Below are 26632 nucleotides of genomic sequence, written 5' to 3'. Positions count from 1 at the left end.
AAATGAAAAGGATAGTCACTGAATCAAATGTCTCATTTCCAAAAATGTGTCTTAAGTGTATTGTTTTTTTAACAAAATCTGTCATGTTAATCTGAACTGTTTTTACAGTTCTTTTTTTTTTTACTATAAGTAAAAAAGCCGTAGCAAAATCACTAAGGAATTCAAAGTGAAACCCTGGACAAACTGATCAACAACAATATAATGTACGGCAAAAGAAAGGAAGAGTAAAGAATCACAAAACAAGTGCTGTTATATAAATTAAGTTGGGAGCCAACATTATAAACCAACCATCTCAACTCATAAATTGGACTTAACTTACTTCAGTGTCACATGATCTGATTAGTCTCCTCTGATTGGTTGTGCTGGGGACATTTTTGCCAGAGAAGAAGAGTTTCTGTGGGATTGAGCAGGTTTTGAAGTGAAAGCGTTTGATCTTTGTATATTGCACACTGACAGCCTTTACATGATATTATTTTCTCATTTTTGATGGAGGCGGCATTTAGAGGCTTTTGCTGAAATCTGAAAAGAAAAGAAAAGAAAAGAAAAAGAGTCATTCATGACTACAGTAGTTTAATAACTGGTTTAATCCAGTCAGTTTCCTTTGAAAAATGTTTCTGTTAGTTCAGTGGTTTACTTGTCATCCTAGCTTCTCTCTACCTGGACTCCCGGAATATCTTGGCCACTGTATTCTTAGACAGTTTAACCTCAGTGCCGGTGAACCCATGAGGTTAACCTGTCGAGTGTTACCTGTGTCTGTATGCTGAAGCAGGTTGATATATCTGAATGTTTGTGTGAAGCAACAAGAGCAGAAGAAATCGAACCAGACATGATAGTCTTGCATTTTTCCGCTTGTGGTGCAACAATGGAGTCTCAGCCATCTAATCCTTTTACACAATGATCCCTCAGTGTTTGTGTGTTTAAGCGCAGATACCATGACTGTGGCTTTTCCGTGAACGTGAACCAAAACAGCTCAACTGCCATTATCCTAAAATAGTCCGTAAGTACAAAATAAACATGTGTGTGAAACTAATTGTGCGTTATGCGGCGCTGGCTTGTTGAGGGGCATTGTTGTGACAACAGATTAAACATCTGTCTGGATCCATTGCTGAACCCATTTTGAGATTAAAAGGGAAATACAATATATCCCACACAGTATATCCCCTGTCTCGCCAAATTGGGGAAGATGTAGCCTAGATGGCAGTGAGAAAGTGGGAGCAGACAGAACTGATTATTATAAGGAACAGTAAAGGCCGCTGCTCTCTCTGAGCTAAGAAAGAATTAAGAACAATGAAGATTAATTCTCTTCATTTCTTTTCTCTCCTTTCCCTCGTTGTTTTTCCAGGATGCTGAAGTAGAGAAAAGCCACATGGACTTAATAACCAGTGCCATAAAACACTGGTCTCTGACACGCACTCATATTCACACCGCACGCATTCACACGTGCGCTCGCGCTGCACTGTAGTAGCAGCGTCCCGTGCTGGAGATATGTCATTGTTTTATCACGCTGTGCATAATCTAGGAATTTGTCAGAAGATTTGTCCATGCTGAAGCTTTTTTTTTCTTTTTTTATTTCCCTCTTTAGCTGCCAAAGAACAGAAAGACCTAAGAAAATCCAGAAACACAAAGAGCTCTGTGTATCACAAACCCCATGAATTGGGCCCAGCGTGATGTCAGAGTACCACACAGCACTACAGCAGGAGAGGTGAGTGAATGAGTTATAGCAGGTTGCAAGCTGGGCTGAGGAAAAGACTCTTAAATACTGACACGGTATATGATTCCCTGACAAGGACGGGAATCTTGTTGCAGATTAAGCTTTATAGACGAGGCCTGTTTTCTGTCAGATGCGAGGAATGATGCGTGGAGGTCTGTATCCTGTGAGAGATCAGTATGAAGGAGTATCTGTAAATCATGAAGACCTTTGAAATGGTCCTTGCTGTACTATGCGTGGCCTCCTGTGGTCGCACTCTAGTGTTATAATGTTGTGAAATCAAGGTCAGTTCCTGAGGCGCGACCGAGTCCCGTAAGTAAGCAAGAGGCCGAAAACACATCAAATTAGCAAACAGTGCGAAGGTTTAGAGGAAGCGATCTGACAGATTGGCGTTTTGGAAGCAAGAGAGAAGGTTTAAGAAAAGGAAGAGAGCAGGACAGAGAAAGGGAGGGAAAGAAAAATATGAAGGTTCCTTTGGAGTAAAAGGGAGCAGAGGCGAGAGAATGAGAGGGAGGTGTGTAGAAAGAGGAGTGTGGGAAAAATCAATATGCTCTCTGGAGCGACTGGAAGAGACAATCAGTCCTGTCTGACCCTCGTCTCCCCTTGGTGTCAATGTGTGTGTGTATGTGTGTGTGCGTGTCCATGTGAATGCATCTCTGTGCATTTTTGTGTGTATATTTAATTCAGAGATGCCCGCTCATACATTAACTTTGATTTTGAGCAGATTCATGTGTGTCCCATGCGTGGCTGTAGTTACATGCGTCTGTATGTGCGCCCCTGTTTGTCTCCTCTTGTGTTTGCTGTCCTCAGCTCAAATAAGTTTTATTGGCAAGACTGCTGAGGGCAGGAGAGTGATGACGCCAGAGAAGCTAATGGGATAAAAGTTCATTACTTTCCCTCTATCAGCTTTATGAGACGACAAATCGAACGAAGACTCTGAGCAAAGTTGAAATAGGATGAGAGTGCCACAAATGGACACTCTATTGGCTTTATCAGGCGGCATATGAGTTGATTTTTGCTTACAGTCGCTCGCAGTCACTTTCTTCTCACTCCATCTAAGTTACTGCCATCTTCAGGGTCACATTCACGCTCAAGCCAAAGGCTATAGGCCAGATTTTCTCAGATTGTCCCAAGCTACTTTTTGTGAAATGGCCTTGCCTTGATAGCTTTTATTATCAATATAAAGAAGAAAGAGCTCTTTTGCTTTTCCTCCTCTATCTTAGTGTGTGTGTGTGTGTGTGTGTGTGTGAATGGTTAGTATTTCTGCAAGCCTTGAGGCTAGCGTCTTTCACAGGCTGTCCACTCGACGTTTGGGGTTTATAAAGCTGGTTCAACCCGCCATTGTCCAAGTCCCTCTGCTGAATTCACTTTCTCCATCTGCCCCCAGGCGCCTCTCAGGCTGACAGGGTTCACGGGGGTAGATGGATGGATGAAAGAGCAGACAGGAAGAATATGACTCCTTTGAGAGACAGAAATTTACCAATCACAAAATCCACTTTTCTCAATCTCTCTGTCAGTCCTCATCCACTGTCATCATCCCATCACTTCTTTCATCCACGCATCCATCGCTCTGCCCTCCTCCTTCTCTGTCTCTCTGCTGCGCAGTTGCAGGGGGTTAATTGAGGTCTGAGCAGCAGGGAGTTATTATGACACCTTTTTAAAGAGGACACACACACACATACATCCATACATATGCAATGCGCGCACACACACACACACACACACACGCAGTACTAATAAATAATACATTTGAAGATGCAGAAATCATTTTCAGTGTTATGCAACACAGCAGCTGTATTGTTAGTGAGTTATTGTCTTTATGTATGCATGTGTGTGTGTGTGTGTGTGTGTGTGTGTGTGTGTGTGTGTGTGTGTGTGTGTTTGGGGGTGATGCCAGATTTAATGATGGTTTCCACCCTTTCGAGGAGGCTGCCTCACCCGAAATCAGAAACCAACTGAATAAATCACAATTAATCCTAGTCAGTGTGGTGTTTCGGAGCACTGCGCACACAAAGCAAAGTGGATTGACAGGTGTGTGTGTGTGTGTGTGAGTGCATGCATATGGTGCACGCACTCTGCATGCTCCGTTAGCAGCAGATGGTAGACTGGTGGTCTGTTGCCAAATTTACTGTGTGATCACATGCGCCCCCACATTCAAGTAACACAAATGCCCCTGCACCTAAACCAAGACGTAAACAAACACTGCGTCCGAGCGCACACGCTCACACTGGCAGCTCGAAACAGGTGAAGAAGACGATTTTGGCTCTTTTTTTCCTCACTCTCCCTTTCTTTCGCCGGTTCTCTTTTAACTCTTTTAAAATTCCCATTGTGAAGTCTTTAATGTGAAACAGTGGCTGTTGTGCTGCTGAGAGTGTGAGTGTGTGCCGCAGTGAAGATGTTGATTGAAGCTGAAGTTTAACAGTGGGAAGCTTTACATCAAAGACTGATATTCACCTTTCATATCCTCTTCTTTTGAAGCACTAAGACACACACACACACACACACACACACACACACACACACTTCATGGGAATAGGGAACCAACAGTTTCGCTAAACCAAATAGTGGCATTTGCTTCGAACCTCAGCCGAACCAGCACAGAAAGTCTATGCATCCACACACGTGCACGCACACACGCATATACACACAGAGAGCAGATAAGGGTCTCCTACAGGGCTTCGGGCCCCTTTTGGCACACATCAGCTTCCACAGAGCACTCCCCATGCAGAGCACAATGAATACAATATATAGAAGAACACAAACTCTCCAATACACACACATGTGCTCACTGTTTGTGACTAACACACACACACACACACACACACACACATACACACACACACACACACACACACATTTGGCAGCAACAGCATCAGGCAACAGATGCTTCTGAATGAGCTCCTTTGCTGGGCATGATTCATAATGTGGCTATTCAAAATCACTTTCAACACATTCATAACCACTTATAGCGGCCTATGAATATTCACAGCTCGGACGCTCCGCCGTACACTTGTGCTTGATGGGATTTAGACAAGGATGTATACAAAAAGTCACACACAGGTGCATACAGCCAAAGCTTTTTCTACTCTTGATACTTTGTTGTTCTTTAACTTTTCAACAAAGTATTGTTAAACATGATGGATTACAAGCAATTTAAAGTATGCAGATCAATTTTTAACAAAATTTCCCCTCCTAATGTTCCTGCTCTCTGGAGGAAATTGCTTCCAATGATGAGACTGGATCCTGATATGATACAAATAACTTTGATAATAGGTTAAAAAAGACGGTGTCCTAAAAGGACCCTTGAGAAATCCCCACCTCCCATCCAAAATCTCATAACACTTAGCAAAAGTCTTTCCAAGTTTTCATCTCCTCTCCTTTGCTTATTGCTCCTCAGGGGATTTAGAGCTGTGCTCTTACACTGAGTCATTCTTGGGATTAAGCTTGATGCAATTTCCAAATATCACCCACTGAATTACAGGAGGTTCTTTGAGCTTCACCTTCATTCTTTTGGTAGCTCTGCAATCGAGACTTGAATGAGAGTCTCGAGGGAATAAAATGTAGAAAACCACTAATGTTTCACCAATAACTTAAACGGCATTTTCTCTGCACCGCTTGCACAATGATCACACTTCGTAAGACTGAGATTAGTAATGTCTGAGATAGATGGATAGTTAGATCTTCATCAAGCCCTAAAATTGAAGGTGAAGTAGGAGTGTGTGGAGCTTTACTGTTCCCTGTCCTCATGTTTCTAATGATCCCAATCAAATCCTTCAACCATGCCCAGACATTCCATTTCACAAATTTGTCTGCAGCTTATTGCAGCTAAAGCTGCTCTAACTTCTAATTTCAACATCTACTGGACATATTTTGTCATTTTTACATAAAAGCAACCCCAACTATTTCAACTTGTGGGTCTTAATATAAATGTCCTTTATTACGAAAGCATGCTGGTAAAATGAATGATTATATTGTTTAATACCTATGATGAGCTACAAAGTCTGCCATTACTTTGCATGTGCAGTGCAACCTGGGTCGCTCACATTAAGTCCCTTAGTCCTTAAGAGATTCTTCCAGTTATGGAAGGTAAGGGAAGTGATAGACAGTCCCCATCCCTTATACAGTACCAGGTACTGCTACTGGCAGTGAACTAACAGTCACTACACCAGATCATAGAGCAATTCAGTTAGGTTAGCAGTCTGCTCAGGCAGATATAAATACAAGGAAGGCAGCCAAACAGTGGGCAACAGATGTGTGAGTAATGGTTTCATGTGTTGGATTTTTTTAAGAGTAGAGGGCGACTCACACACATGGTTGAAATAGGGATGTTATCTCTCTGATTAAACCGGGACTAATAACCGGGACTGATGCTTGAGGTTGTTTCCACATAGATTAGAGCTCTAGTCAGATGATGCTATTTAAAAGTAAGAATTATAGTTTGGATTATTGAGCATATGGATTGTTTTTGAAGACAAATAATCTAGTTAGTGCATGGACTACAGACTAGCATTACTTTGGCCTGTTTCTTATACACATGCAACTGTTTAACCCATTTTGGCATTTATGTACATTTAAATGAAGTCTCGTTTATTGCATGCTGAACTTAAAGCATTAGACAGATGTCATACAGTGAATAGTTGGTCCTCATTGTAAGCACAGGGATGCTGCAGTTTGGATGTGAAGCCAATTAACTCAGCAGAACAGGAAAAGCTTGTGATTGTGAGACTGAGGTCTGTTTTTTTCTCTTTTTCATTTTTTATATAAAGAATTTTTTTTTTCTTCTTTCTTTTTTTTACATTTTGTTTCATTCTAATGTTTTCTAAAAAATTATCTTGCTGGGAAGTCTAACAAGGATGTCCAGGTGACTTTGAAGAAGTACTTCAAACCAGTGTTGAGGTCACATTTCTGACATTGGTACAACTTTTATTTTGGAACTATTTTTCAACCAGAACTAGACGTCGCGAAAAGTTGGTAAACCGATGGTTATCTCATGGTCCAAATATTTGCTCAGACTATATTAAGATAGGTGATCCTTAACTTAATCCTTAACATGTTATCATAAAGAGACAGTTTGATCCATATGCTCAAATCAAACAACTGATGACAGAAAGCATAGCACTTTCCAGCAAACACTCAGCTGGCACACAGGAGCAGTGGCTCCACATACACCAATGACTTTGTGCCATTCTTGGCTCGTCTTGATTTGGAATAATTTCCTGTGTGCTTTCACTGTTGTTCACATCATGCTCAGGTACATATATTTTTCAAGTTTTTATTCTAATAATGCCATTTATAGGATTTCTTTAAGAGGCAGGGTTCCTTTTTAAAAAGTGTCACAAAGAAAATCTTGGATTACAAAGCAATAACATTGTTTCTATGGTAACTCTTTGAATGTCGGCATTACAGTGAGGAAAAAATAATTATAAAATATATTTGATTTTGCTGACATGCGACATACATGTAAAAGGAGAACTGATGATTTGTGATGAGAGAAGCTGATGGAGAAATGCATTTCTGTTGCATTAGAATAACTAATGTTGCTTTAACCCTATGACGCAGTACATAAATCATCCTAATTCTATCTCCAGACTGAAAAATGTTTGTTTAGTGAGCAGCAAAAGTTTCTTTCTTGATGGTGTTTCACCGAACACATAACACTTAAATGTGTTAACTGATTGTAACACAACTGAAAAATTATTCTCTTTTTTCCTTTTAACAGGCTGTCAAGTGATTTCTATGTGAAAGACTTGGATCTAATTGCTATGAACATTCCAAAGGATGCCACTAATCAGAAGGTCGGTGGTTCGATCCCAGGCTGCCTCCTGGCTGCATGCCAAATATCCTTGGGCAAGATACTAACCCCATGTTTGCCTACTGGTGGTGGTCAGAGGGCCCGGTGGCGCCAGTGTCGGCCGGCCTCGCCTCTGTCAGTGAGCCCCAGGGCAGCTGTGGTTACAATGTAGCTGCCATCACCTGTGTGTGAATGACTGAATGTAGTGTAAAGCGCTTCGGGGTCCTTAAGGACTAGAATCTTCATGTTTCCCTCTCACCACATATCTAAACAGAAATCATGACCAGCAGCTTTACAGCTGTGGCTCCAGCAAACATCAGCTGATACTAGAAATTAATATTAAATACATTCTAACAACAGCTGATCAAGCTTAAACGTGCTGCTGTTGTTTAGCGCAATATCCGCTGGTTTCCTCTTTCTGGCGCAAAGTGGGCGATAAACAAACAAGAGAGAAAAGCCGATCAGCTGATCATTGATCAGTTTCATGATTGAAGTAGCAACAGGAGAGGGAGGGGGAGAGAATGAGAGAAGAGGCAGCTGTGCAGCATAAAGACAGAATAAATCCAGCTTTGTGTCTTTTTTCCATTCTAGCTAAAGTCCGGGACAAACTGCGTCTCTTCTCAGCTCAATACGAAACGTGTAATATTTTCTCTGAATGAGGGACCATTCCATTTTTTTAAGGAGCCGTTGGCAACTCTACTAACCTTATGAATAAAATAAAGTTCACTATCAGTAACATCATAGCACCCACCCAGCTGTATAAAAACTCCTCAAACTGGCTAGAACGCAGTATGAGTTATTGCAACTGACAGTAAAAAGTCAGCAACATGAAAATAAACTCCACCTAAACTTGGTTTATATCTGACCCAGATAGACTGCAGGTCATAACTTCTTACCTGAAGTTCAGTTCACCTGACACTCGGACTGGCGGCTGCTTCGGGTCTCTCCTCCTGCCTCCCCTTCCCTCATCCACCTGTTGCCTCTGTGGAAGCCCCGTCATAGCCACCACCAAACAACGGAGTTATTTCTACACATCGACCTGCATCTGGCCAATCCACCACCTCTCATTGTTCATGCCATTACAAAAAAAATAAAAAATAAGTCACTGGGGATATGCCCGGTATGCCCGATGGCCAGTCCAGCTATGTTAACCTGCAACCAAATCTGCAGCTCCATACAGCAATGTTACGACTTAGATTATATCTTATAACTCATAACTCTTATGTTAGCTGCCCTCAGTAGCATACTGTCTGAAATATTCCACAGCTGCAATAATTCTTTAAGTGTTATTTTTTTCCTTGGTATTCTAATTTCACCGAAGTTTACTAAACTCAACAAACTTGATATTACTTACCGGGACATTTATTCTGTCCTCATTTTCTTTCACCGAAAAATTGTTTCCTGCAGTGCCGTCTTTCGCGCTTGGCTCTCCTACCTTTGCTAACGTGATGCGCATAGCGCAGAAGCGATGCTGCATTCACTTACACTCGGATATCTGAGCGTCACCGTGAAAACATAATCGGACATTTGATATTTGATTGAATTTTATTGTTTTGCCTTTGGGGTGGCACCTGGGGTGGCCAGTCTGGTTTGGGGGGTGGCCTGTGCCCCCCCAGGCCACCCCGCTGGACACGCCATTGCCCCCCCCCCCCCCACCCCCACCCTATTTTACACAAAGGAGAAGATGACAGAAAATGAAAAAAGTAGCAAAAGAAAGGAAAAGAAAAAAATGGAGCAAGTCAGTAAGCTGAGGCAATATTTTTTGTTTTTTCTCTCTTTTTGGACGATTGAAACCAGATGAGCAAAGAAGTGATGAAAGATCTGGGAAAAGAACCATTACCCAATTAGCTCTCCTAAACAACCATGTCTCCACCTATCAGGGGGTTTTACCTGACAGCTGCGTTACGGGAATCAGATGATGGATAGATAAGCTGGAAATACATAAAATTATGTTTTGAAAAACATGCTAAGCTTTATTGAAATACATTTGAAAATTTGCAGCCCCCAAGAGTACCGAAGACCTGACACCACACATGTCGATGAGATTCACACAACCATTCCAGCAGGAGAAGGAGGGACGCCCCTGATTGGGTGCCCACGGCCAAAATCCCACAGGACCGGAGGTTGGTCACCCTGGTATGAGTCAAGAACAGGGTCCCAGGGTCCCGGGTTTCCAAGAACCACCCAACAGCACCCCCTCGATAAGAAGGAGGTCCAAGCCACCCCGAATCCACCAAGGGAGCGAGCCAACAATCATGTATGCAGAGAGTGTGCATCCATGCGGTGTGTGACCTGTGTGTTGAGCACTACTGTGTAATCTCGTCTTTCTTTTGCCTCAAAACAAAATTCAGACCACATGTTTGTCAAACAATGAATTCAAGACCAGAACTGGGAAAGCACCTCACATCCCACCCTTCCCTCACAGCCCTCCTTCTCTGCTTTCCGACCACCACCACCTCCCCTCTCTGTTCCCCTCTGTCCGCCTCCTATTCCTTCGTCCCACTTCATATCTCTCGCCACATCCACGTCTCACTCAGTATATCCTTATGTCTCTTTTCTAATGTGTCAGATCTCATCATTCACTCCTGAGGTTTTATCCCACCGCAGCATGAGGACAGGTTCAGCTCAGCGTGAAGTGGATGATAGGAAATGGAGTTCCTGCTGAGAGTGTATGCTGTGACCTATTGACCTATTGCCTCAATGAAACACGATGAGGGAAGTGCACAGTTGGTAAGGAATGCAAATGAAAGAAACCCTAATATTTGTCTCTGGGTGGTTGAAGGAGGATGAGCGGGAGAGAAGCTTTGAAGATGTCACTTGAGAAGTTTCTGATAGTTAAAAAAAAGAAGTAAAAAGGTAAGAAGGCGGAGTAGAGAAAAGGGAGGAGATTAATGGTGGCGAAGGCACAGCATTGTCAGAAGAGGAAAGGGAAGGGTGGTGCTCTCACCTTTTTCCACTGCAACCGCAGAGACACAAAGAGCAAGTGGCATTACTATGACAACACAAACACAAACACCAGGGTCTGGTGTGTGTGTGTGTGTGTGTGTGTGTGTGTGTGTGTGTGTGTGTGTGTATTGGATGGTCCCATTGTTGGGACGACCCCACAATATGGATCAATAAATTCAGACATTTTGGAGTAAAGGTTTAAAATAAACTGTAACAAACTGTAAAAGTAACCAGATGATGAAACCTCTGAGGAAAAAACACTGCGAGTATCGTGTTTTGTGTTTTTTGTAGTTCATGATTTCTTTTCGGTTTTAAGAGTTGGGATTTATGTTTGAGCTGCATAGTTGTCTGTTAATTATTATGTGTTTCCTTGTGCTTATGAGCTTTTTGTTATTCTGCGCCTTTAGTTCCTTGCTTAGCAGTTGTTGACAGTGGGTTTGTTAGTTTCCTTTTGTTATCCCTTCCTGTTCCTCCAGTCCTAAGTGTCTGTCTTTAGTCTCTTTGTGTCAATTTTGGATGTCTGAATTTCTGTTTTGATGCTAGTTATTTCCTGTTTTATTCTATCACTTGCACTTTAGTTTTGCTTCCTTATCTCCTTCTTTTGCAAATAATGTCAGCTGTTCTCTCACTTATTTCATCTCCCGTTGTCATATTGTGTGTATTTATTGTCTGGGTCTCCCCTTGTCCCTTGTCGCGTGGCTGTGTGTCTTCCTTTTCTGTGTTTCCCTGGAAAAATCATAAATTTTGGCTTTGTAGATCCAGGTCTGTCATTGTTTTGCATTTTTGGAAAGACTTCAGCATTAAAGCTATCTTTTGAGTTCACATTCTGTCTCCAGGTCCTGTATTTGGGTCCAATTTCTGCCTGACACACAGCTATCATATGACAATATCAACAAACTCTTACCAAAAATCATAAAGGAATTCTACGACTTCATGAATTTTTTTCAACTGCAAAATGTAATGTAGGTAAATGTTGAAGTTAAAGGGCATTCGCATAAGTAGAAATTTGCAGAAACGTGGTGATGACAAATCACAGAAAGCAACGACATTCAACAACTTCAACCAAAAACGAGTGAAATAAACACAGACTGTGAGTTATATTCAACGTGTGTGTGAGTTAAACTTTTCTTACCTATCAGGTGAGTGACTGAAGCGACTTCCAATGACAGCACTGAATACGGTTTATAAGAAGGGGTGGTAAATACATTAGTGGGTTACCTAGGCAGCTGGAGCCTTTTAATTTAATAAGTTACTAGAGTATGTTTTTATTGTTTGAAAAGTAATAGTTTTTTTAATAGTGCCAGTGTTAGTTTTAGTCTTTTCGTATTAAGGGCATATCATGGAGGCAATTTTTAGGAAAATCAGTAAATGTTTTCTAATAAAAAAGAGTTAAAGGGGGCTGGCTGTCAGTCTCGCAAACATCCAAACTCTCAGGCTTAGTCCACGTGTGCACAGGTATTTTGGTAAATGTAGCCTTTTCTATATATTTCTATACATTTCAGCCTTTCGTCATATGCAAACCCGTAAACTTGAAAAACTGCTCATGTTTTTAAATGTTTGTTTTTACATGTGGAGAAAAGTGAGATTTTGCAACATCAAACGTGTGCATCTTTATTTCCTTTGTTAACATCAGACTGTGCACCATATTGTTGTTTGTGGGCTTTTGATTGGCCAGTATTTCTTCAATAGGATGGAGATATTCTTTAAAACAAACTCACCAAAATACTTATTTTACATGTGGCCATGAAACATGCCCATGAATGCCTCATCAGGTAAGTTGGGATAATAAATTAATTAACAAATACTTAACTTATTACTATTTCCTTTATATTTTTCTTTTAGTTTATAAAGGTCTAGTTTTTATTTATATTTTAGTCAACTAAAATGTTTTTTTCACATCTCGTTTCAGTTTTTAGTTTTAGTTAAATGCAATAACAACAGAAACACTTCCGTTGTGGACAACTGTTTAAAACATTTACTTGAGTCTAATTGTGTTTTTGTTGTTCTTTTCATTGTTGCAGTGTGGTTTCCTGTGGTTGTGTGACCAAGAACAGTGGTAAGGATTAGCTAGCTGTGGGCCACCATGACAGAGGCTCCTGTAACAAATAATTCCTCAGCAACTATTTCAACATTGACTAACTGTTCTCTGGTCTTCTCTCAATGTCTCGTCACGGTTACCAAACCTCAGTTTGAGGTACTTCTTAAACGTAGCCTGGAAAATCCTTGTTAGACTTTCTTGTCTTCTTGTGTTCTTATTCAGAGTGGAAACAGCTTCAAAGTCTGTTTTTGGTCATATTGTGGCTGGTTTTGACCAGGAAGATGACACCAGAGTTTTACCACATTTGGTGAGTACAACCAGCAGGTGATAAAATTAATATACCAGTATTCCTGTGACAGTCATATAGGGAGCAGGGGAAATGCATTAGATATCCCTGATATCTTGTCATATTTAAAGAAGGCAAAAAAAAATACAGAGTGAACAGTGAGGAAATGCAGGAGACCATGTTCAGACTGAGAAATGGCATTTTTATGGATCTACAGGACTTTAATAGAGTTTACAATAATAAACTGTTTACAGAGGGAAGCTAAAATAACAGTATAATGGCAACTCAACAGCTGACAGCATTATACTGTAGATTATGGGCCTGTAAAATAATAGCTACATGCTGGCAAATCAAGGGTAGAGTTAGTTTTCAGTTGTTTAAACTTTGGGTTATGGAAGTCTTTAGCAAATTAATGTGATCTCAGTGCCAGTTTCCATCACTCTGAAGCGATGGAAACAAAAACATTTCATGTGTGTGTCTGTGTTCAAAAAGAAATCCTGCCTAATTATATATATTTTCAAAAAGGATTATCAGTATTCCCTCCTCATATATGCGCTTAATACCAACAGGCAGGTACATGCAACACTAACTAACACACTTACACGCAGGCACAGTCTTACACATACACACTGGCCATATAGTGACATCACAAGAGTGGAATTGAAGGATTTAATGTTGCATTTTCTCTGTGTAAGTGTTTGTGTGTGTGTCACTACAGAGGGGAATGCCTTGGCTGCGATCCTGGTTGCGTGTGATGGAGAACTCAACGAATTTCCAAACAAACACTCTGGAAACAATTAAGAGAGAGAAACATGGACGGACATAAAGAGCGAGACAGACAGGGAAAGAGAGAGATGGTGGAGAGAGACAAAAGCAAACGTTGCTTGAAGGTTATACAGACATTTTCTCTACTTCGCGTGCACTAAAGCAAAAGACGTCCACCTCTATCAGATTGAATAGTGATGACACAACCCCACAAATGCTCTACATGCAAGATTAATTAACAGGCTGTAATGCCTATGACACAACATTCCCAAATCACAGGAAATTATTAGTCCCAGAGCAGGCAGAGTGAGTGGAGCCATCAGTCTGAAGCTCTGGAGGCTCATCAGCTCTAAAAGGCTGCAGACACACAGATCGCCACCTGCTGCTGCTGCTGACTTTGCAGTGATTAGTGCCTTAAGCAGAGACACGCAGACACTGAGAGGTGGCTAGAACACAGTTATCTGTAACATCTGAAACATTTTACCTGCAGTCTGTTTGGTCTTTGTCTGGTAAAAGTAGACTATAGCAAGAGCAGCATAATCACACAAAGTGACTGTTTTTGTTCCACATCACACAAGTAATCTATGATAAAAAAATGAGGAGGGGGTGTGACCGGGCTAAAGAAACAATTGTGAGAAAAATTTGTGGAGAACTACATCGACTGTTGAGACAACACCTACAAAAATTCAGACTTCATCAGCAGACACTCGGAGGAAAAACCAGCCAGAGTATGGGCAGCGCGATGACTGTTTACCATTTGTCATGCTGTCAAATAAACATTACTCTGATTACAACTTTGCGGTGGTAATGTGCAGAAATAGTGATGTGTGTTTGGGTTGTACGCGTTCCCAACCCTTCAGCACCTGCACAGGGGAGTGACCTCATGTCCATCAGCAGAGCTGTTCATCTCGTCTAAACACTCAGTGATAGATGCATCAGCTAATCAGGACAGTGATCACACAGCTATGTTACAACCCACATCAGCACAGGCACTAAAAAAGTCAGATCCCCATGGGGGGTTTATTACATCCATGCAGCTCTTCCTGATGAATGACTGGGACCGCAGCTTACTTCCAGTACAGTAACAGCAGCTGTTTGCAAAACATAATTTATCCTCTCTGAGGTGGGATTTTCTTTTTAAAGAGGGGCGTTTATGGTGACTGAAATATGCCGTCACAAATACGAAAATATTGTTTCCGAAATTTGACCATCCTTCCCCAGAAGTCATCCACGCATCACCAAAGCAGAGCAATGACGCAACAACCTAAAAACGCTGCTGAACACATTGGTGGCATAAACTTCCAACAGCAACCTCTGGTGTTAACAGTCAGTCTTTTATTTTTTGCCACTGCTTGATCTACAAGATATATGATTCTTCAAGGTGGTCCACTCAACAGAACTAATCAAATAAGCAAACAGATTACAGTAGATCTTATTAACATAAGCAAAATCCTCTACAAATCAGCAACTTTGTTTAAAACAGTCAAACACATAGGGCAGAACAATAGCCCATTTACCACAGTCCCCCTTTAAAGCAAGAGGGTCCCAGGCTTAAATCCGCTGGTATCTTTATTGAGAATGTTCTTTCTTTCTTTTAAGAGGATGACTGGATGGATATTTCTTTTATCCCCTCTTTTAATTACCATGTGGTGCCATGTGGAACTTTTAAATGATACTTGGGGACTCTTCTGCCCTACATCTTTTGGTAAGTAATCACAAAGGAAAGAAACTAATCAGTCATCGAAGCCTAATCAGTAAGGCCTCAGTCAAGCAGACAGCAACCTGGCAACCAACCACACACTAGGGAATAATACGTATTCCCTAATTCCCTAATCAGTTCATGTATGGTTGCTGGAGGTTGCGGGTTGAAACCAAAGAGGGATCTGCACCAAAAAACTGTGGTTTGCATGGAAGGTGCCAACTTACCTGCAGACACTTGTTAGCTAACCACCAAGCAGGAATCAAACTTATCAAAGTGAGACGCAAACCGGAAACCTTAGCTCTGAGACCAATGTTTTAAAAAGCGAGATTACACATCAAACCTCCCTCAAGCCAACATTCTCTCAATGAAATTATTTTAATGTGTAAATGTGTAATTATTCCGTTACACTATACAAATCTGTTTAACTGACTGTTTTTGAGGACATGTGTGATCTAAACTTACAAATTTAGGTTTGGTTTTGCCAGGCTGCGACATTTTAATTGAAAAAGGACTTGGCCATGAGCTCTGGGCAGTGATGGAAAATGTGTGATAAGTGACTGCTTCAAGTTTCCTCTTTAGGATGGGTAGTCTGAGGCTTACAGATAGTGAGCAACTCACACATCCAGAGGGAGCCTGGAAAACAGCCGGTGCTTCTCTGTGTGGAAAGGAGCACACTGAAATGATTCAGGCATCTAATCAGGATGCCTCCAGGGCGCCTTCCCTTGTAGGTTTTCCAGGCACACCCAGGTAGGGGGAGACCCCAGGCGAGACCCAGAGCTTGTTCAGAGGTTATTAAGTGGACATGTTGCTGGACTCCTCTGCTTAGCCTTCTGCACCATGACTTGACTTTGGATAAGTGGAACAAAACCAACAAATGGTGAAGTGGTGTAGGAGGTGAAAATAAGGGGAATCTGCTGCAAAGGTTTGAATTCACTTACCCCCTCCCTTTCCAAACGCCTTCGATGCTTGTTTCCTGTGGGGGAAGACGGCGGGTCTATGTGCCGCGCTGGAATGGTAGCGCTGTGTAGGACGACTGCTGTGTTCCTTCGGATTACTCCTCACCCCCTACCCAACCCATGTGGCCAGTCACGTGCTCTAATGTTGTAATGTGGACATTTATGTGCTCTCTGTGCAGAGGAGTTTTTTTTGTTTCCTGTTCTCATGCTGTCCTCCCATAGGTGCCCAGCGTGAGAAGAGGTCTCTTTTTTTCCTCTTGTACTTTTCCCATTGTCGTGTACTTTTTCAGTGTTTTTTTCTGTAACGCTGCCGATCGCCGACGGTATTCCCATGTGAAGTCGGGGGGGTGTCCTATTCCTCTGCGGGGCAACCTGCATATGGCCAATAAAGCATTCACTCATTCATTCATTCAGATGACTGGACAGGCAGTTGAAGGACCTTGTCTCTCACTAACTACTTCAGACACTGACTGATAACGCTTATAGGCACCAAGGGATTGATAAATTAGGCCTCCAGAGCAGAGAAAGACTGTGGACAACACAAGAGTCAACAGACCACTGAGTGAGTCACGACAAAAGACGCTAACTTTCTCTAGTTTGCTTTAGTGCATCTATGAAGCTGAGGGCTTCATAATATTTTGAACTCATTGTGGTCTTTACTAAAGATAGATGCAGGAACTCTACTGCTTAACTTTGTCATTGACTCATTCTCAGTTGCTATGGAGCAATATAGAGAAGAGACAATTAAGAAATGAAGAGGTGTTTTATAAAAGAAATCTGTTTAAACCACATTAAATGTTATTTTTTTCCTCTAATGAAAATAAGTGAGTGATGGTTTTGGAAACACCAAAATCACCATAATCCTGCCTTTACAGCTGTGCTGGTGAAACTACTGTGTGAAAGAGACAGAAACAGTCAATGTTTTCTTTTTCAATGTATTTTTTGTGGCCTTGCTTAAGGTTCCATAAGTGATTGATGTTTAACACTCTATGTACTGTTGCTATCAAGAAAAGGCAAGTGTGTGGTTCAGAAAGCTTTAATAAATCACAGTTCATCTCCATGTTAACTACTGCCTGCACTGGTGCTTAGCAGGTTACATAAACGGTTACTCACTGCACATTACTCACTTGAAAATCTTAGTAGCAAAAGTAAAGTAATACACTCATTACTTTACTCTTTTAGTCAGCAGATTTTTTTGCTGAGTGCAGTTTCAGCTTCAATTCAGGGGGTTTGATGACAGTACGTGACCTAACTTTAGTTGTACAATTTTCGTTTTCAAAGTCCAATATTTGAATTAAATGTTATATTTACTAAATAATAATAATTATTAGTATTATTTTGAACCTAAGCTGCAATGTTAGAAATGATTACCTGAAATTCCAGGAGGAGATGTTGTCAGAACAAGTGTGTAATTGCTGCAGGTGGAGTCACTCAGCATAGACATCATTAACATGTTTGTAAACGCTCACCAACTACTCTCTAACAACTGATTTATAGTTGTGCAGTGAATATTTCAAATCCTACGATGTGAGCTGTACAGGTGGCCATCATCTCATCGTTAGGGATATGAATTGGTAAGATTTTAGCTATTCCAATACCATTATCAGTATCACTTATTGATTCGATTCCTTATCGATTATCATTGGGTTCTGGTTGACTCCGCTTTGAGCGTAACCACCATCGCTAAGCACTACGCTAAAAAAGGCAATTATTAAACATATTAAACAAAACACTTTCCTTAAACGTTGAGAAAACGTTCTCAAACTACTCATTACATTTCTTGGTGTTTCTCCGTGAAATGTCCTGAAACGCAGTCTCTTAATAACCACTTGACAACTTAGGCCTATCAGCTACAGTTCTACACACCAACACAAATCCCTATTCTAATGAGGATACACACGTCTTTCTCTTCGTATTTATGCATGAACACAAGGCTAACAGCAAAAAGCAAAGCAAAAATCCAGCACAAAGAGACTTGAAGGCGATCACCACAGTAATGCTACTGTAGAAACATAAACAGGTAGAAATGGAGGCTGCAGCCAGACTGATCGACAGTTTGTTACCTGTTGAAGTTCAGGGTCTGGCTGCTGGGCTGAGGTCACCATTCTCTCAGCTTTAACATCACTCTGGGTTCTTGGCTAGCTTAGCGTTAGCATGCCGTCTGCGCAGCAGCTTGCAAAGAGCTAAAGTCTGTTAGCAGTAAAAAGCAGCTGTTTCTGGCCTGGAAGCAGTTTGCACTTTATCATTGCGCTCTCCTCCTTTTCTGCAATAACATTAAAAGCAATATCTATATTCACACTGTAAACATCGCTACTATTTTTCTCCTCTGATATATGAATTTAAATTAGCTGATTGTAGCGCAATTGCAACTGGAACAGAGTCATCATCATTGTCAGTATTTATTCTTTTGTGTGGTGTTTTATGTGCCAATTACTTTGTGGTTGTGTACAGTTATGAGATTTTATTTATTTTTTTGTTTTTTGGAGACGAGCATATTTTCAAGTTTTTCCATTTCTGTTTACATTCCTTCACGTCCATTCCCATAGTTTCAGCAATCTCTCTCCAGCAATGTGCAGACATCTGAGAGTCATTATAGTGAGGCGATTATTATTGTTCACTTACTGATCTGTTCAAAAGTTTTGGTTAAACCGTAGCAGGAAATGCATAGAGGTCAAAACAATGGGTGCAGACAGCATCTAGGCAGTGTATAGTTACCTTTTTTTTTTTTAAGTCCACGTCAGGTTACAGGATAGGCTGTGGTGTAGGATTTCAGCAGGGTTTGCAGTTACGATGTACCTATGGCATAAATTTAACATAGAAGCATGAATTCATTGGCAAAATGGCACCTTTTCAAATGCCTTGGTTTCAGGAGTATGACACAATTTTTACTTTGAAGGAAGAAAAGTTTTCTTTTTCTGGCTTGTGTCACAGTTTTTTAAGCTTCACTACTAGAGAGTGGTTCTTTAGTCAGTGTTTGCAGACAAGTTTGCAACTTCTGTGCAAACTGCAGCCAGCCACAGTATACTGCAGAGAACTAAAGCAATCATAAGGTGCAACAACCAGCAACCTGTCTGGGAATACACATTTTTCCCTAACAACAGATGTTTTTCAGGTCACTGGCTGATCTCTCAGCCTCCGTAATTAAGCAACCAGCAAAGACTTTCACTTTTAAGGGGGACACTCAATGAATGCCCTTTTTTGAAGGTGCATGCAGTAGTATTAAATTCGTCAAACTGAGATTTTTCTTCCTTTAAAAAACTGTGACTGTCAGGACAGGATTAGGGACTGTGAAGTGACTACTTTAACTTTGAATCCCATAACCCACTAATTAAAGGAAAGTTAAAGTAATAATATAAAAGTAATTTATTACAAAGAAATGCATAACTGCTGAACACTGATCTCCATTCTCTAGAGCGAACAAGCCGTTCATTCATTCGTCAGTTCCATCATCCATTCATTCCTCGCTAAGACAATAGACTGTTGTTGTGTTTATGGTCTTTGTTTGTGGCCTTTCTCCCAGGCTCACTGCGCTGCAGAATCTGGAAGCCCATTCACTCTAATAAAGTTTAACAGGCCTGTTTCAGTCCCACAGGACCCTGAACACATGGGACGACAGCAAAGCAACGCTGACTTTCATTATCTTAAACTCCTGTGACCTAATTACATCCAATCTAATCAGCACTCACTCCTCCACCGTGCGGTTTCCATTACAGAGAAGTGGTAAGATGATTGGCGGCGATGATTTAAACGTTTAAGAGTTTAAGGTTTGACTCCAAAGAATTACTTAATTAGGCAGTGATTGCTTAATTTGTACCACACAGATACTGTCACACATGGAATGGATTTGTCTTTAAAGGCTGTAAAAGAATACTTTCTTCACTCAGAGCCCCACGTTTTGAATAGTTGGAAAACTAGGTTAAATTCTAATGTGTTAGCTTACACATGCGCATCATTGTGGCAACACATTCATCACTGACCCCAACCTGACCTGGTGACAGCAGCTATCCTGAATCACAAACAATAGTTACACGTTACGGTTGCTATGATGTTAACACAGCTAATCAGGGGCAAACAGAGAGGAGCTAGAAATGTGTACATACTCATGTCATCATTGTACTTCATGTATGAGCAGCAGAACACGCCTGGATGACTATAACTGTGTAAACACTGATCACTCAAATACTCCTTTGGCTCTTTGTCTGCAGGTTGTCTTCACTCCCCCGTCCATGTTACACTTTTCCCTTCTATGAAGACATAAATTGTCCCACTCTGCCTCTTCTTCATATCTTTGTGTCTGCTTATCCATATGAGACACAGAGCTTCCTCCAGAGTTGGGTGGGGTGAAAAAGGCGCTACTTGAAGACAAATGATTAGGCTGGAAAGAAGAATTTCCCTACATGTCTGTAGCTTTCAGTATTAATGGGTCTTAGACATGCAACTGCCTGAGAGGAGTGGTAGGTGGGGAGGTTTAAGTCAGATAAAGAGATTTTCTTGAAAGGAGGAAAGTGTATATATGGGGAAGACAGTGCCATATCCATCTGTACCCACTGTTTGTGGAGGATCTGCAGGTGTTGAGAGGCCTGATGTAGGTAAATGTAATCCTTAATGATGTTTGGAGTCTGCTCTGAGAGTTCTAATTAGGGTTTAGTCACAGGAAAAGGTTTTCAGTTTAAATGCAGTTGCTGAAATCGTTTAATTTGCTTTCTCAGACAGACCAGCAGACAAGCAGTTGTGATTAAATATACCAGACATCTTTGTTAATCTTGTTGGTAACAGTTGAAATCAATTACTTTTAAAAATATATTTCTCCAGCACTAGTTTCATAAGGACTTGATATGGCTAAATTTTCTGGACCACACATGTAGTAGGTGAAGTGGGATTATAAAAGAATGGGCATGGAAAGCAATAATATTCAGGCATTTAAACAATGCTCAGTTGGTACTAAGGGGCCCAAGGTGTGCCAAGAAAATATCCCACACATCATTACACCACAAATACCAGCCCCAACCGTTGATATGATGCAAGAAGGATCCATGCTTTCATGTTGTTTACCCCCAATTCTGTGGAGTCTGGTTCTCCTCCAAAATGAGAGATCAAAGGCACTCAGTCTCAAATCCACACATTTTAACTTCATATTCTTACTTAATTATGCTGCTTGTTGAACGCACTGAAGAGGACAAAGTGAGAATAAGGGAGAGGAACACAAGAATTATATTAGTTTAAGCTTTTGGTTTGTTTGTCTTTGTCTCCTTTTGTTTGCCGTATTCTTGTCTGTTATACTCAGTGTTGGGAAGGTTACTTTTAAAATGTATTCCACTACAGATTACAGAATACATGCCCCCAAAATGTATTTTGTAATGTATTCTGGTACATTACTCAATGAGAGTAACGCATTCTGAATACTTTCGATTACTCCATATATTATCAATAACTACAACTACATGAATGTACTATTGCTGTGTGATTTATTACTATTACTGAAGGCTACTCCACATACCACTAGCAACTAGATTTTTAAATCCTAATATAAAATGAGTAACAGTAAGGTGGACATTAGGTAAGGCTGCACTTTTTGCAGCGATCTCATATAGAAAACTATTCCACGAGTATATAAAACAGGCACGCTGCTCCGAACCATAGTAAAGGGACCTCTGGCTAATAAGTTGGGTTCTGTGTCGGTCTCGTAACCGAAAGCTAGCTTTACTTTGTTGTCTGGATCAACTTTGCTAGCGAGAGACAGACAGAGGTGTTGAAAGGCTGCTCCAACGGACTAATTGTTTCGGAGGAAAACACGAATACAGTGTACAGTCGAGTATTAATAGCTTACTTAGAACACTCTTCTTGGCTGCAGTGGTTATTTTTATATTTACATGCTTCATACATGCTATGCCTGTAACACTCTGCCTATTGCTTTCATTTTAAATAATTTTTGAATAATACTTTTTTAAAATGTTTCTTCACGTCATTATGCTGCCGCAAGTAGAGGTGACATGGGCCATGAGATTGAGACCCAGGCATTAGAGCCTCTTAATGCGTGTTTTATTTGGGTTTATTTATTATAATTACCAGATATAGAGAGGGCATAGACTAACATATGAAACAAGAAAAGACCGCCGTGTAATCCCTTTATTTCAACTGTATTCTGAATACCACCTTTTTAATGGAATACAGTTACTCATTTTTTGTATTTTAAATATGTAACGCCGGTACATGTAAATGGTAAATGGCCTTATATAGCGCTTTACTAGTCCCTAAGGACCCCAAAGCGCTTTACATATCCAGTCATTCACGCACACATTCACACACTGGTGATGGCAGGCTACATAGTAGCCACAGCCACCCTGGGGCGCACTGACAGAGGCGAGGCTGCCGGACACTGACACCGGGCCCTCTGACCACCACCAGTAGGCAACGGGTGAAGTGTCTTGCCCAAGGACACAACGACCGAGACTGTCCAAGCCAGGGCTCGAACCGGCAACCTTCCGATTACAAGGCGAACTCCCAACTCTTGAGCCACGATCGCCCGCCATGTATTCCGTTGCTCCCCAACACTGGTTATAGTGTTGGGGTTGCTTTTTTTGTTTTTATGTCATGAAACCTGTGTTTCTCTTGGATTTGCTACCTGTGTTTTCCCACCTGGTGGATTACCTGACCCACCCTAACTGCTTTCCTATGAGCTGTTTTCCAGTGAGCTTCTTGTTTGTGTATATACACTCATGGTCCCTTTAGTAGGTATGCCTTGCTAATACAGCTTTGACTCCTTTTTTCCATCCTTTGTGGCATCGATTCAACAAGGTGCTGGAAACATTCCTTAGAGATTTCGGGCCTTGTTGACATAACAGCATCAAACAGTTGCTGTAGGTTTGTTGGCTTTGCATCTATGATGTGATCCTCACTTTCCTCCCAAAGGTGCTCTCTTGGATTGAGACCTGTTAACTGTGGAGATCATTTGATTAAAGTGAACTCTTTGTCATGTTAAAAAAACAGTTTCAGATCAGTTGAGCTTTGTGACATGGTGCATTATCCTGTTAGAAGCAGCCATCAGAAGATGGGTGAAGTGGGATTATAAAAGAATGGGCATGGAAAGCAATAATATTCAGGCATTTAAACAATGCTCAGTTGGTACTAAGGGGCCCAAGGTGTGCCAAGAAAATATCCCACACATCATTACACCACAAATACCAGCCCCAACCGTTGATATGATCCAAGAAGGATCCATGCTTTCATGTTGTTTACCCCCAATTCTGACCCTGAACATCCAAATATTCCAGCAGAAACTGAGAGTCATCAGACCAGAAAACATCATTCCAATCCTCCATTGTCCAATTTTTGTGATCCCACCTGCATTGTTGCCTCAATTTCCTATTCTTAGCAAGCAGGAGTGGCTTCTGTGTTTTGTGTTCAGAGATGCTCTTCTGCAAACCTTAGTTCTAATACCTTATTTGAGTTACTGTTGCCTTCCTCTCTGCTTGAAGCAGCCAGGTAAATGTCATCTGACCTTTGATATCAGCTGATCTTTTCTGTTTTCTTTTATTTCGGGCCATTCTCGGTAAACCTTAGAGATGTTTGTGAGGGAAAATCCCACCACATAAGCAGTATATAGTAAATACAGTATACAGTATAAAATTAATACTCAGAGCAGCCAGTGGACTTCCACATTCTGATGCTCGGTTTGAACCTCATAAGATCATTTTGTCCTACATGTCTAGATGCCTAAAATGTAATGAGCTACTCCCATTTGATTAGCTGCTTATATATTTGCTTTAACGAACAGTTAAATGGGTGTACCTAATAAAGTGGCTGGCAAGTGTATATAGTCCTGTATTTGTCTTTTGTCAGTGCATCTGAGCTCCTTGTCTAGGGCAGTCTGATGAGCCAGTGCAGAGTCAGCAGTTGGTTCACCTGTGCCAGAGTCAAATCTCTTGGCTGACTGCTACGCTGCTTCAGGGACAGTCTGTTCTGTCTTCTAACACCCACTTGAATTCTGACTGTTCTTGTATCCTCTTGGGTGTTTTAAGATACCTAAATATCTAGTTTGTTCACTTCTGCTGATAGGATGCTGCCAGGCTTTCACCCAGCCTCCTAAGGCCCTTCAGCTTTTGTCAGCTTTGTCAGGGGTCTCCTGCCCATTTTCCTTCTTTGCTGTCCTCCCGGCCCTCACAGAGTTTCTGCCTTCATTGCCCTGCCTTAATACCATCAAGCCAAACAGCCCCACCTATGTACTCTGGCACTACTCTGCTCTCTTTTCTAAGGAGTTCACCCCAAATGCTAGTCTCTGATGAGTCCAATTGTATTGAGTTTTGTGACAGGATTAAAGCTCATGTGCGTACTAGCGTGTAAATCAGAGAGAGTGGGAGTAAGACTTGTGGACATATATCTACCAGCACTTGATTAAGAACACTTGGACTCAGAGTAAAGCAAGTGTTTATCTCAAATCATAATCATAATCTCTAATCAGTACCTCATGACAGTGTCAAGAGCAAAAGTGATGTTTTTTCCTCAAACTTAATGGAAAAGGAAATTTGTGAAAACAAGAACAAATCCAGTACAGGAGAGCTTTACAGATGTTTAAGAGTGACATTTTATTCTGACATGCACACATATCCCAGAGAACAAAAGATATTCAAACCTACACACACAGTCACACACACAGAGCCTGAGTGACAGGGAAAGTGGGTGAGCGGGGGTTAAAGAAACAAGGAGAAATGAAAAGTGTCTTTGAAAGTAAACAAAGGCAGAGTGATCAGGACCAGATTGGTGTAGATCAAACAGTAGTGCTGAAGTAGGAGGAGAGAGGCCTCTGATGGAGACATCAAACAGGACTAATGTAAACCACATATCGGCCTGACATCATGCACACACACACACACACACACACACACACACAGTGGATGTTGTACTTACAACAGGTCAGTCCCTCCACACACTTAGCCAAATTTAATTCATGCACAAGCACATACACAAACCCCCGCATGCAAGGCCTCGTACTCACACACACAAACATCAAGAGCCAAGTACTCAGAAAATACTTTTAAATATCATCTGTTATTTTTTTTAATTTCCAGGAAATTAGAATTATGGCGCAAGAAACAAAATTTATCAGTGAGGGATGGAGCCAAAATACAAAGTAAAACCAAATGAACTTTCAGTAAATATTTGATCAGGAGTTTGTATTCATCAGGGATAAGTTACACATGGATTAGGTGATACATGTTGCTGGAGAGGAACGTAATATGTCTGGACATAACTGGAGGCGTAATCAGTGCGTGATTTTTCTCTGTGCACAGGCTACGGACGCTGACCCACGATGCTTGATGGATGACAGAAAGACAATAAAGGAGACCGTACAGTAGTCATCGTCTCGAACAATAGTTGTTATAACTACCTACGTCATTGTGGTGTAGGGTCTCCACAATGAATCAGCCGCACAGTAATCACTGTTCTCTGAAATGAAGGAAAGCGTGAGATGGAGATAAAGAGGTTACAAACAGGTCAGTGACAGAACGAGCCAGTCCCAGAAACAAAAATAATATTTAAGCAGAGATACAGTGAGCCAGTACGCCTTGTGTTTTCCACACATTTTTCCATGACTTCCAATGTGCTGAACGTGTCACAAAAATCACATTCCGGTATCCTTATACTGTATCTCATCAAATTTACATAGAACAAATAAGAAACCTACAGCATGCAATTAGGGAATACTGTAATTTGTTAAAGGTGTTCCCAAACTTTTACAAATAGTCTGCAACAAAAGACACAAGATGATTATAAAGCAGATTTCTTTTAAAAGTTATTGTAATTTGATGATGAGTTCATAATGGGATGCTCTTTTATTTCCTATAAAATTTGCACTTGGGGGCGCGTGGTGATTTGCACTGTTGCCTCATAATAAGATACCCAGAGGTCATTGGGTTTGATGGTTTGAATCAGCCATCTGGCTGGAGCCTGTCTCTGGGGGGTTTGCATGTTCTCCCTGTGGATTCCCTCTGACTACTTCAGCTAGCTCTCACAGTCCACAGACATGCAGTTAGTGGGGTTAGGTTAATTGGTGATTCTAAACTGCCCATAGGTGTGAACGGTTGCCTGTGACCCTGGTTATCCCTGGTGACCTGACCAGGGTATACCCTGCCTCCTGCCCCATGGCAACTGGGATATGATCCAGATTTTATTTATAATTTAACTGGTTTTACTGGTAGTACAGTGTTAAATGTGGGCGTTTATGATGCTCAGAAAAATGCACTGCGTACTGTACAGATGCTTGTGGAGCAGTGGTGTTCGCTCGTCCCACACAGCAGGAAGCCCCACAGCAAGGATCAGGTTTTTATGGTCCAGCCCCCCTTCCACCTCTGCTTATCTACAGTCTTTACAGCTGACTAAAGTGAGGGTTTTTCTGTGGCTCCGGTAACTTCTTTCTCACACACCACAACAGGACCGCTAACC

The 26632-nt window shown here is 41.3% G+C and overlaps 1 long non-coding RNA gene across 1 annotated transcript; it reads left to right on the top strand.

Annotated features, from left to right (window-relative positions):
* Positions 1–925: 925 nt before the first annotated feature.
* Positions 926–13628, top strand: LOC146572626 (uncharacterized). The gene is made up of 5 exons (XR_014892925.1): positions 926–997; positions 1583–1702; positions 12467–12501; positions 12706–12790; positions 13465–13628. It is a non-coding gene; the product is annotated as an uncharacterized LOC146572626 (long non-coding RNA).
* The last annotated feature ends 13004 nt before the right edge of the window (positions 13629–26632 follow it).

The sequence above is a fragment of the Mchenga conophoros genome, linkage group LG6 (assembly GCF_057382185.1).
Source record: "Mchenga conophoros isolate Kocher_MC1m ecotype Shallow Benthic linkage group LG6, M_conophoros_male_GT1.1, whole genome shotgun sequence".
In the NCBI taxonomy this organism is placed as follows: Eukaryota; Metazoa; Chordata; class Actinopteri; order Cichliformes; family Cichlidae; genus Mchenga; species Mchenga conophoros.
This window is presented reverse-complemented; position numbering and strand designations above follow the sequence as displayed.